Source organism: Olea europaea, unplaced genomic scaffold (assembly GCF_002742605.1).
Source record: "Olea europaea var. sylvestris unplaced genomic scaffold, O_europaea_v1 scaffold18, whole genome shotgun sequence".
Lineage (NCBI taxonomy): Eukaryota > Viridiplantae > Streptophyta > Magnoliopsida > Lamiales > Oleaceae > Olea > Olea europaea.
The window spans coordinates 1749006-1766398 of record NW_019235741.1 but is presented as its reverse complement, the minus strand read 5'-3'; positions in this window follow the sequence as shown (position 1 = coordinate 1766398).

The window sequence follows — 17393 nt, the reverse complement described above, 5'->3', positions numbered from 1 at the left end:
TTCATTTGTTTTTTGTTCGTTAACACGTTTCAAATTAAATTTGACTAAAACTTTATCTGGATTTTGATTGTTGGTGTGTTTTTAATCAAATCTGAATAAAATTTCACCTGAGTTTTGTATATTGGCAAATCTCAAATCAAATTTGACTAAAATTTCATCAGAATTTTGATCTTTGGCGTGTTTCCAATCAAATTAGACAAAATTTCAATAGGGTTTTGAGTCTTGGAACGTTTCCCAAAAAATTTGACTAGAATTTCATTGGGGTTTTGATCGTTGCCTCGTTTTCAGTCAAATTCAAAAAAAAATCATTAGGATTTTGATCGTTGGCGCATTTCCAATAAAATTTGATTAAAAATTCATCTGGGTTTTGATGGTTGGTGTGTTTTTAATCAAATCTAAAAAAAGGTCCACCTGAGTTTTGTTCATTAGCGCGTTTCCAATCAAATTTGACTACATTTCACCCGAATTTTGTTCATCAGCACGTTTCTAATCAAAATTGACTGATATTTGATTTGGATTTTGTTCATTAGTGCATTTCCAATCAAATGTGACAAAAATTTCACTTGGATTTTGTTCATCCTTGCATTTTGAATCAAATTTGGCTAAAATTTCATCTGGGTTTTTATTGTTGGAGTATCTTCAATCAAATTTGAATAAAATTTCGCCCGAGTTTTGTTCATTTGTACATTTTCAATCAAATTTGACTGAAATTCCATCTGACTTTTGATTGTTGGTGTGTTTTTAATCAAATTTGAATAAAAGTTCACCTGAATTTTGTTCATTGGCGTGTTTCCAATCAAATTTTACTACATTTCACCCGAATTTTGTTCATCGGCATGTTTCCAATTAAAATTTATTGATATTTAATTTGAGTTTTGTTCATTAGTGCATTTCCAATCAAATGTGACAAAAATTTCACATGTGTTTTGTTCGTTAGCACATTTCAAATCAAATTTGACTAAAATTTTATTTGGTTTTAATTGTTGGTGTGTTTGTAAGCAAATCTGAATAAAATTTCACCTGAGTTTCGTATAGTGGCTCTTTTCCAATCAAATTTGACTAAAATTTCATCAGGATTTTGATCTTTGGCTTTTTTCGAATCAAATTCGACAAAAATTTCATCAGGATTTTGAGTCTTGGCGAGTTTCCAAAAAAAATTGACTAGAATTTCATTAGGATTTTGATTGTTGCCTCGTTCTCAATCAAATTTGACAAAAATTTCATCAGGATTTTGATTGTTTGCGCGTTTTCAATCAAATTTGGCTAGAATTTTATCAAGGTTTTGATCGTCGGTGTGTTTTCGCCTGAGTTTTGATCATTAGCACATTTGAAATCAAATTTGACTACATTTCACCCGAATTTTGTTCATTAGTGCGTTCCCAATCAAATGTGACAAAAATTCCACTTTGGTTTTCTTCGTTGGAGTGTTTTGAATCAAATTTGACTAAAATTTCATATGGATCTTGATTGTTGGTGTGTTTTCAATCAAATCTGAATAAAATTTCACCTAAGTTTTGTTAATTGGCGTGTTTCCAATCAAATTTGACAAAAATTCCATTTGTATTTTGATTGTTGGTTTGTTTTTAATCGAATCTGAATAAAATTTCTCATGGGTTTTGTTCATTGGCGTGTTTCCCATCAAATTTGACAAAAATTTCACCAGAATTTTGTTCATTTTCATGTTTCAAATCAAATTTGACTAAAATTTAAACTAGGTTTTGTTCGTTGGCACCATTCCGATCAAATTTTACTAAAATTTCATCAGGGTTTTGATGGTCGGCACGTTTTCAATCATATGTGGGTAAAATTTCATCGAGGTTTTGATTGTTGGCATTTCCAATCAAATTTAACTAAAATTTCAATTGCGCTTGGTACGTTGATGCGTTTCCAATCGAGTTTGACTAAAATTTAACCTGCGTTTTATTCCTCGACAAGTTTCGAATCAAATTTGACTAAAATTTCATCCAAATTTTTTTATTGGCACGTTTCCAATCAAATTTTATGAATATTTCACTTGGGTTTTGTTCATTGGTGCGTTTCCAATCAAATTTGACTAAAATTTCATAAGGTTCTGATCATTCGGGCGATTCCAATCAAATTCGACAAAAATTTCATTAGGGATTTGATCGTTGGCCCGTCTTCAATCGAATTCGACTAAACATTCATCAAGATTTTGTTCTTTGGAGTGTTTCCAACAAAATTTGACTAAAATTTCATTCAAATTTTGATTGTTGGTGTGTTTTCAATCAAATCTGAATGAAATTTCATTTGAGTTTTGTTCATTGGCGCCTTTCCAATCAAATTTGACAAAAATTTCACCTGAATTTTGTTCATTTGCTCGTTTTCAATCAAATTCGACTAGAATTCGAATTAGGTTTTTGTTCGTTGACACCTTTCCTATCAAATGTGATAAAAATTTTACTTGGATTTTGTTTGTCGGCGCGTTCTGAGTCAAATTTAACTAAAATTTCATCTGGATTTTGATTGCTGGTATGTTTTCAATCAAATCTGAATAAAATTTCACCAAAGTTTTGATCATTGGCACGTTTTCGATCAAATTTGATTAAAATTTCATCTGGGATTTGATTGTTGGTCAATTTTTAATCGAAGCTATATAAAATTTCCCCTAAGTTTTCTTCATTGGTGCGTTTCCAATCAAATTTGACTGAAATTTAAATTAGGTTTTGTTCCTTGGCACCATTTCGATCAAATTTTACGAAAATTTCAGCAAGGTCTTGATGGTTGGCTCGTTTTCAATCATATTCAAAATTTTATCGGGTTTTGATTGTTGGCGCTCTTTCAATCAGATTTGAATAAAAATTAACCTGCGTTTGGTACGTTGATCTGTTTCCAATCGAATTTGACTAAAATTTAATCTTCGTTTTTTCCTCGACATGTTTCGAATCAAATTTGGCTAAAATTTCACCCGAATTTTGTTTATTAGCGCATTTTCAACCAAATTTTACGGATATTACACCTGGGTTTTGTTCATTGGTGCATTTCCAATCAAATTTGTCTAGAATTCATATGGTTATGATCATTGGCGCAATTCCAATCAAATTTGACTAAAATTTCATTAGGGATTTGATCGTTAGCGTATTTCCAATCAAATTTACCAAAAATTTCACCCAGATTTTGTTTATTGGCACATTTTCAATCAAATTTTACCGATATTTCACCTTAGCTTTGTTCATTGATGCGTTTCCAATCAAATTTGACTAAAAATTCATTAGGTTCTGATCGTTAGAGCGATTTCGATCAAATTCGATTGAAATTTCATTAGGAATTTGATCGTTGGCGTGTTTCCAATCAAATTTTACGGATAGTACACTTGGGTTTTGTTCATTGGTACGTTTCCAATCAAATTTGTCAAGAATTCATATGGTTCTGATCGTTGGCACGATCCCAATCAAATTCGACAAAAAATTCATTAAGGATTTGATCGTCGGCACATTTCCATTCGAATTCGACTAGATTTTGATTGTTGGTTTGTTTTCAATCAAATATGAATAAAATTTTACCTGAGTTTTCTTCATTGGCGCATTTTCGACAAAATTTGACTAAAATTTCATCAGAATTTGGATCTTTGGCGTGTTTCCAATCAAATTTGACAAAAATTTCATCAGGGTTTTGAATCTAGGTACATTTCCAATAAAATTTGACTAGAATTTCATTAGGATTTTGAACGTTGCTTCATCTTCAATCAAATTTGAATAAAATTTCATTAGGATTTTGATCGTTGGCGCGTTTCCAATCAAATTTGACTAAAATTTTATGAGGATTTTGATCATTAGCGTGTTTTCAATCAAATTTGACAAAAAATTCACCTATGTTTTGATCATTGGTGCTTTTCAAATCAAATTTAACTACATTTCACCCGAATTTTGTTCATTAGTGCGTTTCCAATAAAATGTGACGAAAATTCCACTTGGGTTTTGTTCGTTGGCGCGTTTTGAATCAAATTTGACTAATATTTCATTAGGGTTTTGATTGTTCGTGTGCTTTCAATCAAATCTGAATAAAATTTTGCCTGAGATTTGTTCATTGACACGTTTCCAATCAAATTAGACTAAAATTTAAATTAGGTTTTGATCATTGGCACCTTTTCGATCAAATTTTACTAAAATTTCATCAAGGTTTTGATGATTGGCGCATTTTCAATCATATTCGAGTAAAATTTCGTCGGAGTTTTGATTGTTGGCACGTTTCCAATCAAATTTGATTAAAATTTCACCTGCGCTTGGTATGTTGATGTGTTTCCAATCGAATTTGACTAAAATTTAACCTTCATTTTTCCTCAACATGTTTTGAATTAAATTTGGCTAAAATTTCACCCGAATTCGTTTCCAATCAAATTTTGCAGATATTACACTTGTGTTTTATTCATTGGTGCGTTTCCAATCAAATTTATCTAGAATTCATCTGGTTCTGATGTTGGCGCGATTCCAATCAAATTCAACAAAAATTTCAATAGGAATTTGATCGTTTGCACATTTCTAATCGAATTTGACCAAACTTTCATCAAGATTTTGTTCTTTAGAGTGTTTCCAACAAAATTTGACAAAAATTTCATTTGGATTTTTATTGTTGGTGTGTTTTCAATCTTGAATAAAATTCCGCCTGAGTTTTGTTCATTGGCGCGTTTCCAACAAAATTTGACTAAAACTTCATAAGGATTTGGATCTTTGGCGCGTTTCCAATCAAATTTGACAAAAATTTCATCAGGGTTTTGAGTCTAGGTGCATTTCCAATAAAATTTGACTAGAATTTCATTAGGGTTTTGATCGATACCTCGTTTTCAATCAAATTTCACAAAAATTTCATCAGGATTTTGATCGTTGGCGCGTTTCCAATCAAATTTGACTAAAATTTTATGAGGGTTTTGATCATTGGTGTGTTTTCAATCAAATTTGACTAAAATTTCACCTGAGTTTTGATCAGTGGTGCGTTTCAAATCAAATTTGACTACATTTCACCATAATTTTGTTCAGTAGTGCGTTTCCAATAAAATGTGATGAAAATTCCACTTGGGTTTTGTTCGTTGGCGCGTTTTGAATCAAATTTGACTAAAAAATTTTCTGGGTTTTGATTGTTCGTGTGTTTTCAATCAAATCTGAATAAAATTTCACCTGAGTTTTCCATTGGCGCGTTTCCAATCAAATTTGACTGAAATTTAAAGTATGTTTTAATCATTGGCACCTTTTCAATCAAATTTTACTAAAATTTCATCAGGATTTTGATGGTTGGCACATTTTCAATCAAATTCGAGTAAAATTTCATCGAGGTTTTGATTGTTGGTGCGTTTCAAATCAAATTTGACTAAAATTTCACCTTCACTTGGTATGTTGATGCGTTTCCAATTGAATATGATTGAAATTTAACCTTCATTTTTTCCTCAACATGTTTCGAATCAAATTTGGCTAAAATTTCACCCAGATTTTGTTTATTGGCACGTTTTCAATCAAATTTTACGGATATTTCACCTGGGTTTTGTTCATTGGTGCGTTTCTAATAAAATTTGACTAAAATTTCATAAGGTTCTAATCATTGGTACGATTCCAATCAAATTTGATTAAAATTTAATTAGGGCTTTGATCGTTGGCACGTTTGTAATCGAATTCGACTAAACTTTCATCAAGTTTTTGTTCTTTAGTCCAATCAAATTTGAGAAAGATTTCATCAAGATTTTGAGTCTTGACATGTTTCTAATAAAATTTGACTCAAATTTCTTCAGGGTTTTGATTGTTGCCTCGTTTCCAGTCGAATTTGATAAAAATTTCATTAAGATTTTGATCGTTGGTGCGTTTCCAATCAAATTTGACTAAAATTTTATCAGGATTTTGATCATTGGTGTGTTTCCAATCTAATTTGAAGAAAAATTTACTTAAGTTTTATTCATTGGCACGTTTCAAATCAAATTTGACTACATTTCACCCGAATTTTGTTCATCGCCATGTTTCCAATCAAAATTTACTGATATTTAACGTGGATTTTGTTCATTAGTGCATTTCCAATCAAATGTGGCAAAAATTTCACTTGGGTTTTGTTCGTCAGCGCATTTTGAATCAAATTTGACTAAAATATCTTCTAGTTTTGATTGTTTATGTGTTTTCAATCAAATCTGAATAAAATTTCATCTGAGTTTTGTTCATTGGTGCATTTTCAATCAAATTTGACTAAAACTTTATCTGGGTTTTGGTTGTTGGCATGTTTCTAATCGAATTTGAATAAAATTTCACCTGAGTTATGTTCATTGGTGTGTTTTTAATCAAATTTGAAAAAATTTCACCTGGATTTTGTTCATTTGCGCGTTTCCAATCAAATTTGACTAAAAATTAAATTAGGTTTTGTTCGTTAGCACGTTTTCAATCAATTCGAGTGATTAATCGGGGTTTTGATTGTTGGCGCATTTCCAATATAATTTGACAAAAATTTCGCCTGTGCTTGGTACGTCAAGGCATTTCCAATCAAATTTGACTGAAATTGAACCAAAATTTCGCCTGGATTTTGTTTATTGGCATATTTCCAATCAAATTTTACGGATATTTCACCTGAATTTTGATCGTTGGCACGTTTCCAAACAAATTTGACTAAAATTTTATCACGGTTTTGATCGTTGACGTGTTTCCAATTAAATTGACAAAAATTTCATTGGGGTTTTGAGTCTTGGCACGTTTAAAATACAATTTAACTAGAATTTCATCGGAGTTTTGATCGTTGCCTCATTTTGAATCAAATTTCACAAAAATTTCATCAAGATTTTGATTGTTAGCACCTTTCCAGTCAAATTTGACTAAAATTTTATCAAGGTTTAAATTGTTGGCGTGTTCCAAATCAAATTTAACTAAAATTTCACCTTAGTTTTGTTCATTGGCACATTTCCAATCAATGTTGACTACATTTAACCTGAATTTTGTTCATTCGCACGTTTCCAATCAAAATTTACTGATATTTAACCTGAGTTTTGTTCATTAGCATGTTTCCAAACAAATGTAGCAAAAATTTCATTTGTGTTTTGTTCGTTGGCACGTTTCAAATCAAATTTGACTAAAATTTCATCTGGTTTTTTATTGTTGGTGTGTTTTTAATCGAATCTAAATAAAATCTCACCTGAGTTTTGTATATTGGCGTGTTTCCAATCAAATTTGACTAAAATTTCATCTGGGTTTTGATTGTTGGTGTGCTTTTAATCAAATCTGAATAAAAGTTTACTTGAGTTTTGTTCATTGACACGTTTCCAATCAAATTTGACTATATTTTACCCGAATTTTGTTCATTGGAAATTTTCCAATCTAAATTTACTGATTTCATTAGTGCCTTTCCAATCAAAAGGGATAAAAATTTCACTTGGATTTTGTTCGTCGGCGTGTTTTGAATCAAATTTGACTAAAATTTCATCGAGGTTTTGATTGTTGGTGCGTTTTCAATCAAATCTGAATAAAATTTCACTAGAGTTTTGTTCATTGGCACGTTTCTAATCAAATTTGATTAAAATTTAATTTGGGATTTGATTGTTGGTGTGATTTTAATCGAATCTAAATAAAATTTCACCTGAGTTTTGTTCATTGGTGCGTTTCCAATCAAATTTGACTAAAGTTTAAATTAGGTTTTGTTCTTTGGCACCTTTTCGATCAAATTTTACCAAAATTTCATCAGGGTTTTGATGGTTGGCGCGCTTTCAATCATATTTGAGTAAAATATCATCAAGATTTAGATTGTTGGCACATTTCCAATCAAATTAGACTAAAATTTCACCTTTGCTTGGTACATTGATGCATTTCCAATCGAATTTTTAACCTTTGTTTTTTTCTCGACATGTTTCGAATCAAATTTCACTAAAATTTCACCCGAATTTTGTTTATTGGCACGTTTCCATTCAAATTTTACGGATATTTCACCTAGGTTTTGTTCATTGGTGCCTTTCCAATCAAATTTGACTAAAATTTCATAAGGTTCTCATCGTTGGCGTAATTCCAATAAAATTCGACTACAATTTCATTAGAGCTTTGATCGTTGGCACGTTTCAAATCGAATTTGACTAAACTTTCATCAAGGTTTTTGTTCTTTGGAGTGTGTTCAATCAATTTTGACAAAAAATTCATAGGATTTTAAGTCTTGACATGTTTCTAATAAAATTTGACTAGAATTTCTTCAGGGTTTCGATCGTTGCCTCATTTTCAATCGAATCTGACAAAAATTTCATCAGAATTTTGATCGTTGGCGCGTTTCCAATCAAATTTGACTAAAATTTTATCAAGGTTTTAATCGTTGGTGTGTTTCCAATCTAATTTGAGGAAAATTTTACCTGAGTTTTGTTCATTGGCACGTTTCCAATCAAATTTGACTGCACTTCACCAAAAATTTACAGATATTTTACCAGGGTTTTGTTCATTAGTGCATTTCCAATCAAATGTGACCAAATTTCACTTGTGTTTTGTTCGTCGAGGCGTTCTGAATCAAATTTTACAAAAATTTCATTTGGGTTTTGATTGTTGGTGTGTTTTCAATCAAATCTGAATAAAATTTCACCTGAGTTTTGATTTGATTAAAATTTCATCTGGGTTTTCGATTGTTGGTGTGTTTTTAATTAAATATAAATAAAATTTCACCTGAGTTTTGTTCATTGGCGCGTTTCCAATCAAATTTGACAAAAAAATTCACTTGGGTTTTGTTCATTTGCGCGTTTCCAATCAAATTTGACTAAAAAAAATAGGTTTTGTTCGTTGGCACCTTTTCGATAAATTTTACTAAAATTTCATCTGGCGCATTTTCAATCATATTCAAGGAAACTTCCACCTGGGTTTTGATTGTTGGTGCGTTTTCAATCAAATTCAACTAAAATTTCACTTGTGCTTGGAACGATGATGTGTTACCAATCGAACTTGACTAAAATTTAACCTGTGTTTTGTTTCTCGACACATTTCAAATCAAATTTGACTATAATTTCACCCGAATTTTGTTTGTTGACACGTTTCTAATCAACTTTTTTGGATATTTCACCTAGGTTTTTTTCATTGGTACGTTTCCAATCGAATTTGACTAAAATTTCATAAGGTTCTGATCGTTGGAGTGATTCCAATCAAATTCGACTAAAATTTCATTAGGGGTTTGATTGTTGACATGTTTCCTATCGAATTTGATTAAAATTTCATCAAGGTTTTGTTCTTTTCCATGTTTCCTATCAAATTTGACAAAAATTTCATCAGGATTTTGAGTTTTGGCATGTTTTCATTAAAATTTGATTAGAATTTCATTAGGGTTTTGATCATTGCCGCTTTTTCAATCAAATTTGACAAAAAATTCATCAGAATTTCGATAATTGGAGCGTTTCCAATCAAATTTGACTAAATTTTTTTCAGGGTTTTCATCGTTGGTGCATTTTCAATCAAATTTCACTAAAATATCACCTGAGTTTTGTTCATTGACGCGTTTCTAATCAAATTTGACTGTATTTCACCTGAATTTCGATCATTAGCATGTTTCCAATCAAAATTGACGGGAAATTGATATGGGTTTTGTTCATTAGTGCGTTTCCAATCAAATGTGACGAAAATTTCACTTGGATTTTGTTCGTCAGCGCGTTTTGAAACAAATTCGACCAAAATTTCATCTAGGTTTTGATAGTTGGTGTGTTTTCAATAAAATCTGAATAAAATTTCACCAAAGTTTTGTTCATTGGCACGTTTCCGATCAAATTTGATTAAAATTTCATCTGAGATTTGATTATTGTTGTGTTTTTAATCGAATCTAAATAAAATTACACCTGAGTTTTGTTTATTGGCGCGTTTTCAATCAATTTTGACTAAAATTTAAATTAGGTTTTGTTCGTTGGCACTTTTTCGATCAAATTTTACTAAAATTTCATCAGGGTTTTGATGGTTGGCGCATTTTCAATGAAATTCGAGTAAAATTTCATCGGGGTTTTGATTGTTGGCGTTCCAATCAAATTTGACTAAAATTTAACTTTCGTTTTTTTCCTCGACATGTTTCGAATCAAATTTGTCTAAAATTTCACCCGAATTTTGTTCATTGGCACGTTTCCAATCAAATTTTACGGATATTTCACTTGCGTTTTGTTCATTGGTACGTTTCCAATCAAATTTGACTAAAATTTCATAAGATTCTGATTGTCGGCACGATTCCAATCAAATTCAACTAAGATTTCATCAGGGCTTTGATCATTGGCATGTTTTGAATGGAATTCAACTAAATTTTCATCAAGGTTTTGTTCTTAGGAGTGTTTCCAATCAAATTTGACAAAAAAATTCATCAAGATTTTGAGTCTTGATACATTTCCAATAAAATTTGACTAGAATTTTATAAGGGTTTTGATCCTTGGCTCGTTTCCAATCGAATTTAACAAAAAATTCATCAGGGTTTTGATCGTTGGCGCATTTTCAATCAAATTTGACTAAAATTTTATCAGAGTTTTGATCGTTGGCATGTTTCCAATCTAATTTGATGAAAATTTTACCTGAGATTTGTTCATTTGGTACGTTTCCAATCAAATTTGACTACATTTTACCCAAAATTTACAGATATTTAACCTGGTTTTGTTCATTAGTGCGTTTCCAATCTAACGTGACAAAATTTCACTTGTGTTTTGTTCATCAACACTTTTTGAATCAAATTTGACTAAGATTTCATCTTGGTTTTGATTGTTGGCGTGTTTTCAAACAAATCTGAATAAAATTTCACCTGAGTTTTGTTCATTGGCTCATTTTTTATCAAATTTGATTAAAATTTCATCTGGGTTTTTGATTGTCGATGTGTTTTTAATCAAATCTAAATAAAATTTCACCTGAGTTTTGTTCATTGGCGCGTTTCTAGTCAAATTTGACAAAAATTTCACCTAGATTTTGTTCATTTGCGCATTTCCGATCAAATTTGACTAAAATTTAAATTAGGTTTTGTTCGTTGGCACCATTTAAATCAAATTTTACTAAAATTTCTTCAAGGTTTTGATGGTTGGCACGTTTTCAATCATATTCGAGTAAACTTTCATAGGGGTTTTGATTGTTGGTGCGTTTCCAATCAAATTTAACTAAAACTTCACCTGCGCTTGGTGCGATGATGCGTTTCCAATCGAATTTGACTAAAATTTAACCCGCGTTTTGTTTATCGGCATGTTTCGAATCAAATTTGACTAAAATTTTACCTGAATTTTGTTTACTGGCACTTTTCGATAAAATTTTAGGAATATTTCACCTAAGTTTTGTTCATTGGTGCGTTTTCAATCAAATTTGACTAAAATTTCATAAGATTCTGATTGTTGGAGCGATTCCAATCAAATTCGACTACAATTTTATCAAGGTTTTGTTCTTTGGTGTGTTTCCTATCAAATTTGACAAAAATTTCATCAGGGTTTTAGTCTTTGCATGTTTCCAAAAAAATTTGACTAGACTTTCATCACGATTTTGATCATTGCCTCATTATAAATCAAACTAGACAAAAATTTCATCAGTTTTTGGATAGTAGGCGTGTTTTCAATCAAATTTGACTAAAATGTCACCTGAATTTTGTTTACTGGCACCTTTCCAATCAAAATTTACGGATATTTCACTGGATTTTGTTCATTGGTCATTTCTAATCAAATTTGACTAAAATTTCATATGGTCCTAATCATTAGAGTGATTCCAATCTAGTTCGACTAAAATTTCATCAGGGATTTGATCATTGGTGCTTTACCAATCGAATTCAAACAAAATTTCATCAAGGTTTTGTTCTTTCACGTGTTTCCAATCAAATTTGACAAAAATTTCATCAGGGCTTGGAGTCTTGGCGCGTTTCCAATAAAATTTGGCTAGAATTTCATCAGGGTTTTGATCTTTGCCTCGTTTTCAATGAAATTTGACAAAAATTTCATTAGGATTTTGATTGTTGGCACGTTTTCAATCAAATTTGACTAAAATTTTATCACAATTTTGATCGTTGGCATGTTTCCAATCTGATTTGATGAAAATTTTACCTGAGATTTGTTCATTGGCGCGTTTCTAATCAAATTTGACTACATTCAACCAAAATTTAGAGACATTTAACCTGGTTTTGTTCATTAGTGCATTTCCAATCTAATGTGAAAAAAAATTCACTTGTGTTTTGTTCGTTGATGCGTTTTGAATCAAATTTGACCAAAATTTCATCTAGATTTTGATTGTTGGTGTGTTTTCAATCAAATCTAAATAAAATTTCACCTGAGTTTTGTTCATTGGCTCATTTTCGATCAAATTTGATTAAAATTTCATCTTGATTTTTGATTGTTGGTGTGTTTCTAATCAAATCTAATTAAAATTTCACCAGAGTTTTGTTCATTGGCACATTTCCAATCAAATTTGACAAAAATTTCATCTAGATTTTGTTCATTTACGTGTTTCCAGTCAAATGACCAAAATTTAAATTAGGTTTTGCTCGTTGGTACCTTTTCGATCAAATTTCACTAAAATTTCATCAAGGTTTTGGTGGTTGTCGCGTTTTCAATTATATTCGTGTAAACTTTCATTGGGGCTTCGATTGTTGGTGCGTTTCCAACAAATTTAACTAAAATTTCGCCTGTGCTTGGTGCGATGATGCATCTCCAATCGAATTTGACTAAAATTTCTTCAAGATTTTGTTCTTTGGTGTGTTTCCTATCAAATTTGAGAAAAATTTCATCAGACGATTCCAATCAAATTCGACTAAAATTTCATCAGGGATTTGATCGTTGACGCGTTTCCAATCGAATTTGACTAAAATTTCTTCAAGATTTTGTTCTTTGGTGTGTTTCCTATCAAATTTGAGAAAAATTTCATCAGACGATTCCAATCAAATTCGACTAAAATTTCATCAGGGATTTGATCGTTGACGCGTTTCCAATCGAATTTGACTAAAATTTCTTCAAGATTTTGTTCTTTGGTGTGTTTCCTATCAAATTTGAGAAAAATTTCATCAGACGATTCCAATCAAATTCGACTAAAATTTCATCAGGGATTTGATCGTTGACGCGTTTCCAATCGAATTTGACTAAAATTTCTTCAAGATTTTGTTCTTTGGTGTGTTTCCTATCAAATTTGAGAAAAATTTCATCAGACGATTCCAATCAAATTCGACTAAAATTTCATCAGGGATTTGATCGTTGACGCGTTTCCAATCGAATTTGACTAAAATTTCTTCAAGATTTTGTTCTTTGGTGTGTTTCCTATCAAATTTGAGAAAAATTTCATCAGACGATTCCAATCAAATTCGACTAAAATTTCATCAGGGATTTGATCGTTGACGCGTTTCCAATCGAATTTGACTAAAATTTCTTCAAGATTTTGTTCTTTGGTGTGTTTCCTATCAAATTTGAGAAAAATTTCATCAGACGATTCCAATCAAATTCGACTAAAATTTCATCAGGGATTTGATCGTTGACGCGTTTCCAATCGAATTTGACTAAAATTTCTTCAAGATTTTGTTCTTTGGTGTGTTTCCTATCAAATTTGAGAAAAATTTCATCAGACGATTCCAATCAAATTCGACTAAAATTTCATCAGGGATTTGATCGTTGACGCGTTTCCAATCGAATTTGACTAAAATTTCTTCAAGATTTTGTTCTTTGGTGTGTTTCCTATCAAATTTGAGAAAAATTTCATCAGACGATTCCAATCAAATTCGACTAAAATTTCATCAGGGATTTGATCGTTGACGCGTTTCCAATCGAATTTGACTAAAATTTCTTCAAGATTTTGTTCTTTGGTGTGTTTCCTATCAAATTTGAGAAAAATTTCATCAGACGATTCCAATCAAATTCGACTAAAATTTCATCAGGGATTTGATCGTTGACGCGTTTCCAATCGAATTTGACTAAAATTTCTTCAAGATTTTGTTCTTTGGTGTGTTTCCTATCAAATTTGAGAAAAATTTCATCAGACGATTCCAATCAAATTCGACTAAAATTTCATCAGGGATTTGATCGTTGACGCGTTTCCAATCGAATTTGACTAAAATTTCTTCAAGATTTTGTTCTTTGGTGTGTTTCCTATCAAATTTGAGAAAAATTTCATCAGACGATTCCAATCAAATTCGACTAAAATTTCATCAGGGATTTGATCGTTGACGCGTTTCCAATCGAATTTGACTAAAATTTCTTCAAGATTTTGTTCTTTGGTGTGTTTCCTATCAAATTTGAGAAAAATTTCATCAGACGATTCCAATCAAATTCGACTAAAATTTCATCAGGGATTTGATCGTTGACGCGTTTCCAATCGAATTTGACTAAAATTTCTTCAAGATTTTGTTCTTTGGTGTGTTTCCTATCAAATTTGAGAAAAATTTCATCAGACGATTCCAATCAAATTCGACTAAAATTTCATCAGGGATTTGATCGTTGACGCGTTTCCAATCGAATTTGACTAAAATTTCTTCAAGATTTTGTTCTTTGGTGTGTTTCCTATCAAATTTGAGAAAAATTTCATCAGACGATTCCAATCAAATTCGACTAAAATTTCATCAGGGATTTGATCGTTGACGCGTTTCCAATCGAATTTGACTAAAATTTCTTCAAGATTTTGTTCTTTGGTGTGTTTCCTATCAAATTTGAGAAAAATTTCATCAGACGATTCCAATCAAATTCGACTAAAATTTCATCAGGGATTTGATCGTTGACGCGTTTCCAATCGAATTTGACTAAAATTTCTTCAAGATTTTGTTCTTTGGTGTGTTTCCTATCAAATTTGAGAAAAATTTCATCAGACGATTCCAATCAAATTCGACTAAAATTTCATCAGGGATTTGATCGTTGACGCGTTTCCAATCGAATTTGACTAAAATTTCATATGGTCCTAATCATTAGAGCGATTCCAATCTAGTTCGACTAAAATTTCATCAGGGATTTGATCGTTGGGGCTTTTCCAATCGAATTCAAACAAAATTCCATCAGGGTTTTGTTCTTTCACGTGTTTCCAATCAAATTTGACAAAAATTTCATCAGGGCTTGGAGTCTTGGCGCGTTTCCAATAAAATTTGGCTAGAATTTCATCAGGGTTTCGATCATTGCCTCGTTTTCAATCAAATTTGACAAAAATTTCATTAGGATTTTGATTGTTGGCACGTTTTCAATCAAATTTGACTAAAATTTTATCACAATTTTGATCGTTGGCATGTTTCCAATCTGATTTGATGAAAATTTTACCTGAGATTTGTTCATTGGTGCGTTTCTAATCAAATTTGACTACAGTCAACCAAAATTTACAGACATTTAACTTGGTTTTGTTCATTAGTGCGTTTCCAATCTAATGTGACAAAAAATTCACTTGTGTTTTGTCCGTTGATGCGTTTTGAATCAAATTTGACCAAAATTTCATCTAGATTTTGATTGTTGGTGTGTTTTCAATCAAATCTAAATAAAATCTCACCTGAGTTTTGTTCATTGGCTCATTTTCGATCAAATTTGATTAAAATTTCATCTGGATTTTTGATTGTTGGTGTGTTTCTAATCAAATCTAATTAAAATTTCACCTGAGTTTTGTTCATTGGCGCATTTCCAATCATTTGACAAAAAATTCATCTAAATTTTGTTCATTTTCGTGTTTCCAGTCAAATTTGACCAAAATGTTTTGCTCGTTGGTACCTTTTCGATCAAATTTCACTAAAATTTCATCAAGGTTTTGGTGGTTGTCGCGTTTTCAATTATATTCGTGTAAACTTTCATTGGGGCTTTGATTGTTGGTGCGTTTCCAACAAATTTAACTAAAATTTCGCCTGTGCTTGGTGCGATGATGCATCTCCAATCGAATTTGACTAAAATTTAACCCGCATTTTGTTTGTCGGCATGTTTCGAATCAAATTTGACTAAAATTTCACCCGAATTTTGTTTATTAGCACGTTTCCAATCAAATTTTATGGATATTTCACTTGGGTTTTTTCATTGGTGCGTTTTCAATTAAATTTGACTAAAATTTCAGAAGGTTCTGATCGTTGGCATGATTCCAATCAAATTCGACTAAAATTTCATCCGAGATTTGATCGTTGATGCGTTTACAATCGAATTTGACTAAAATTTCTTCAAGATTTTGTTCTTTGGTGTGTTTCCTATCAAATTTGACAAAAATTTCATCAGAGTTTTTAGTCTTTGCAAGTTTCTAATAAAATTTGAATAGACTTTCATCACGGTTTTGATCGTTGCCTCGTTTTAAATCAAATTTGACAAAAATTTCATCAGGATTTGGATAGTTGGCTCATTTCCAATCAAATTTGCCTAAATTTTTTTCAAGAGTTTCATCATTGGGGCGTTTTCAATCAAATTTGACTAAAATGTCACTAGGATTTTATTTTTTATCACGTTTCCAATCAAATTTTGCGGATATTTCACTGGATTTTGTTCATTGGTCATTTTTAATCAAATTTGACTAAAATTTCATATGGTCCTCATCATTAGAGGGACTCCAATCTAGTTCGACTAAAATTTCATCAGGGATTTGATCGTTGGGGCTTTTCCAATCGAATTCAAACAAAATTTCATCAAGGTTTTGTTCTTTCACGTGTTTCCAATCAAATTTGACAAAAAATTCATCAGGGCTTGGAGTCTTGGCGCGTTTCCAAAAAAATTTGGCTAGAATTTCATCAGGGTTTCGATCATTGCCTCGTTTTCAATCAAATTTGAAAAAAATTTCATTAGGATTTTGATTGTTGGCACGTTTTCAATCAAATTTGACTAAAATTTTATCACAATTTTGATCGTTGGCATGTTTCCAATCTGATTTGATGAAAATTTTACCTGAGATTTGTTCATTGGTGCGTTTCTAATCAAATTTGACTACAGTCAACCAAAATTTACAGACATTTAACTTGGTTTTGTTCATTAGTGCGTTTCCAATCTAATGTGACAAAAAATTCACTTGTGTTTTGTCCGTTGATGCGTTTTGAATCAAATTTGACCAAAATTTCATCTAGATTTTGATTGTTGGTGTGTTTTCAATCAAATCTAAATAAAATCTCACCTGAGTTTTGTTCATTGGCTCATTTTCGATCAAATTTGATTAAAATTTCATCTGGATTTTTGATTGTTGGTGTGTTTCTAATCAAATCTAATTAAAATTTCACCTGAGTTTTGTTCATTGGCGCATTTCCAATCAAATTTGACAAAAATTTCATCTAAATTTTGTTCATTTACGTGTTTCCAGTCAAATTTGACCAAAATTTAAATTAGGTTTTGCTCGTTGGTACCTTTTCGATCAAATTTCACTAAAATTTCATCAAGGTTTTGGTGGTTGTCGCGTTTTCAATTATATTCGTGTAAACTTTCATTGGGGCTTTGATTGTTGGTGCGTTTCCAACAAATTTAAGTAAAATTTCGCCTCCGCTTGGTGCGATGATGCATCTCCAATCGAATTTGACTAAAATTTAACCCGCGTTTTGTTTGTCGGCATGTTTCGAATCAA